The following is a 4550-nucleotide window of genomic DNA, read 5'->3' as shown; positions in this document are numbered from 1 at the left end:
TTGCAGTATCTCTGGATAATGAATCAAAACTCAACTGATAATCTTTTCCACTGGGTTTTTACTTAAACATGTAAAGCCTTGCATTTGGTGGAGGCTGACTGAAGTATGAGGGAAATAGGATTTCTGGAGACTGCGAAGGCTTAGTCCAATAATTATCATACAGTACATATAATTCACCCAAGTTTCAAAATATATGAGATGCATTACATCCCGACTTATCAATCACTTTATCTTGATTGGTAATCTCAACTCATTTCATTGTATGATTGAAACGTATCATGTTGATAATGATGTTGTAATTGGTGGAAAAAAACATTATTTTGTTTGGCCAAATGTTTCTTTGATGGTGGTACAATTGCAATTAAAGTCCTTACCTGGACATTATCTCAATGTCTGCGTGGTTTTTGAGAAATACAATGCTCCAATCCTATTAGATTAATTCCATTAACCGTTCACTTCAATTCGCTTCAGGGCAAGGTTGCCCTGGCAACAACTCAATACCTGCAGGCCAATTTGGCTGATGGAATCCATTTTGAACTACACATTCTCAATCAAATGTAGCAATTTCCCTAGAATATTATTGCTTCCTTCAAGGTTACCAGCTTCTACCACTGACTACAGAGAGAGAGAAGCAGAGAGAGATTGCCATTTAAGTTGTGGCTGTCATTTTAGCCATACAGAAATAAGTGAAACAACACATTTTCGAAAAGAAGAAAATGAGGGACTGCCTTCGATGGGAAGGGTCCATCAAGGATAGAGAGACTTAATGAGCGTCAGATCTGTGGCAGCTGTAATTTCTGGTCGAATTCCTGCGTAATAAGTGTTTCAAAGTCGTGACTGAATTCCAGTCAAGGAGAGTGTCAGACATGTTTAAGCCAGTTTGCTAGTATAAACCCAAACAGAATCATTTCATTATTCAAACACACACTATGCAAACAGCATTCTAGGAAATACTTAGAAATCTCATGTTTGTGTAGATGTGAGGTTGAGCTTCATCTTACCCACAAGGCCTATTTATTCAAATCAGCACATACAAATACACGATTAATCAAGAAAGGCATGCGCTAGATACAATGAATCAACTGCAAATCAACTGCCAGTGACTAATATCATCACATCTCCCAATCCCACAGACCGAAACGTAACCACTAATACGTCATCTGTACAATGTCATACTTCCCAGTCATTTGTGGGCCGTCACTCATTATAGCCACTTACCAAATGAGCCTCTCCCATTTCCTTTTCATCCCAGACCCAACGTGACCCAGCCAGGCCCTTGTAAATTCTGCTCCCATCTGGCTTTGCCTTAAGCAGATGTCCAAGTGTCCATATTTAATCGCCTCTGTCAAAATGGCCTCCCGTCATCATGCAGCAGTCAGTCGCTCTGAGGTAGAGCAGACCCCGGTCTACATCCTAAATGGCACCTTATTCCCTACATAGTGCACTACTTTTGACCAGGGACAATAGGACTCTGGTCAAAAGTAGTGCATTATGTATGGAATAGGGTGCTACTTAGGACAGAGTCTGAGGGAGACATTCCAGTCTGAGCAGCCCTCCTTGTAACACGAGGAAACGAGATTGTGTCAGGACTATTTCGGAGAGAGCTTTGAAGTCTTATTTTACACCGCCTCAGGGGGGACTGCAGCACAGAGAGGTAGGGGTATCAGCTAAAACATCGGGAAATGCCCCGGAACCCAAAATACTTTATCCGTCTGATCCATACACCACGTAGGTGGTCAGAGGGCTAGAGAGAAGCAGGGAGAAGTAACACAGGGGTTTTAAGATCATATGTCACTTACTGTATGCCACTGGTTCACTTGATTTCATATGGTGTTTCATCTTATTATTCATGTTATTACACCAGCCTGATGTCTACCTAGGGAGTAATTCAAAGAAGGTGATGATGAGAGATGTCTTCCTTGCTGCGTTATTCACTTGCATGCAGGCGTCCTGAACTAAATGCAAACATCCCATTGTGATCGGAATCATTTTCAAGCATGAATTATTCATGAGATGTTGTTCTCAAAGTCTGCAGGCCAGAGAGAGACGTTCAAGGGTAAATATAATAATGATGAGAATAAACACGTCTCGGTGTTGCTGGAAAACATTGGTGTATTCTTAAAAAATAGAGAACGGTTTAGGCCTAGAAGAGCTAGTGGGTGTTGTCTCATCTATGAGTCTACCTGGTTGTTGTATTTTCAACTACTTTTTTAAAAAAACACATAGTATATGGTATATTGTGTTTCAGGTTATGGCGGCAATTGTTTTTGGAAGGAGGCATACAATGATGTCAATATCATTAAATGATCAGTAGCATCTCCAGTGATTCTCAAGAACAACAAGCCTTTGTCGCAACAACATACGACATTGACTTGACATTCAGAGGTCATGAAATGGGGGTAGGAGACACACACACAAACACATCCAGGAGCCTCTGTTGCAACCAGGCAGACCTGACAGTGACCAATTGATGCTCTCGTCACTATAACAATAAAAGCTGAATTCCCCACACACACACACACACACACACACACACACACACACGCACGCACGCACGCACACACACACACGCACACACACACACGCACACACACACGCACACACACACACACGCACACACGCACACACGCACACACGCACACACGCACACACACAACAGAGAGGTAGAGACTCCCTGGTGTGGATGGTGGATACCCTGGCCCCCCTCCCCTGCTGCGTCCAGAGCAGGCTTCCAGGCGAGAGGGCATCCCGTGGTGCCATTTGAGTCTCCTTGCCAGCTCCAGACAACTTCACTATCCCTGCCCTAGCAGGGGGTGGTAATCACATCAGGGCCCCCTGACAAGACGCATTCAATTCGGCTTCGGGCCCCTTAAGAGTCTGGCACCCAGCAGTCCTCTCTTCTCTCTACAGCGTGGTGACGTTACAATGAAATGGTTGTGTTTTTTGTTTTTTACCGCTGTCTAAGTGTATTTGGAGACAGATTTACGATTCCGTGTCACCGGGCGAAATCAGAATTGGCAGAATCGAGCATTGCTGCCAGCCCCGGTTCTTCTAGATGTGTGAATGATGGAATGAGTGGGCTTTTATATTCGCACTATGGTGAATTCCAAACACGATCAAACCCCTCTTTTGTCGGCTAGGACTGAGGAACAGTAATGAATAGACTTTATGGATCTCAGGAGGTTCTCATGGTGTCATGTGGAATTTCCGTAAACATTAGCGAGTTAGGGTCGTACTTGGAACAGTTCTAGCATTTTCCTTGACTTTATATGAATGCATGTAGACGATAAAGGATGAGACATCAGGGTCATGGTTAAGGTTGGTTCTGTGGCTTAACTGGACACAGGTCGGTCCCTTTTTGCGTCCCTAAAAACAGTGGGGCAGTGGTCTTTAAAAAAAAGGATGCTACCGCTTTAAGAGGTCCATCATCTGTCCCTTGCCACACTCGATACATTTTTTGCCGGCTCCTACTGTTAGCAGCATTATGCATTTTTTTTCCAGTTGTCTTGAGTGCGCAGGTTAGTGTGTGTCTGTCTGCATGCGCGTGTTTGTGTCAGTTTTGCCTTGGTGTGTATGCAATGATGTGTTGACCAGCGTCTCCAGATATACTTTGCATCTAAGCACGGCTGGTGACTCGTTGTTTACGTTTTTCGAAAGCCTGACCACCGTTCCCGCTCGTCATATTCAGAGAATGATATGCTTTCGCCAAAAGCCCAGGACAACAAGGAATACTTGGGGCATCTTTTTTCCATATACCTCGAAATCCACCAAAACTGAGGAAAAACGCTAGTGACTGTTTTAAGCAGCTTTGTGGCCTGCACTGTCGCATAGGCTTCACGGGGAGCCGGGCTTCCTGCAGCTACGCCTTCATTCATCACCTTGCTTTCAATGGCCGCCGCGCCGCCTCTAGGCTAGCGGACCAGGTAGGGTGCCGTGCTAGCACAATGTAGGGGGATTAGTATCAAAGTAGCTCGGGTGAGGCCCCGCGTCCCGGGCCGCCATTCAGCCCTAGCATGGGAGCCATAGCTGAGAAGCGCTGTGGGGAGCAGCCAAGGTCACCGTGGAGGGAGACTGGGAAAGGAACCCTGGGAACCAGCCGTCTCCCCCTGCTAATCAGAGAGCTAGCCAGGCTAGCAGCACAGCAGGTGTCTCGCCCGCTAAATGTACATCTGTTTGGACCGCGGATAGCGTGGCTGACAACGAGATAATGCCCCATGGCTTTACTTTTTCCTTTCTCTCTTCTTTCTCTACTCTCCTTTTCTCGTTCTTTCTTCTTTTTTTTTGTTTAGCTCTTTTGCTTTATTTGTCTTGGTTTCCTTGGGGTTTTCTTTCTTTCTCATCTTTTCTTTTTGGTTGTTTCTACCGAAACCCCAAATGTATGCTTACTTACAGATTAATGCATTCTAACCAAATGCTTTGCACTTGACTGGAAATCAGTCCCAAGTTTTTAAAGAGAGATTTGGGGGGAGAGTGAAAGGTTAGGGAGGATCCCAGCATGGGAACACCAATTTGTGTGGGGGGGGGGGGGGGGGGGGGGGGGGGGGGGGGGG

This window comes from Oncorhynchus mykiss, chromosome 17 (assembly GCF_057628025.1).
Source record: "Oncorhynchus mykiss isolate SJ-2025 chromosome 17, ASM5762802v1, whole genome shotgun sequence".
Taxonomy (NCBI): domain Eukaryota; kingdom Metazoa; phylum Chordata; class Actinopteri; order Salmoniformes; family Salmonidae; genus Oncorhynchus; species Oncorhynchus mykiss.
This window is presented reverse-complemented; position numbering follows the sequence as displayed.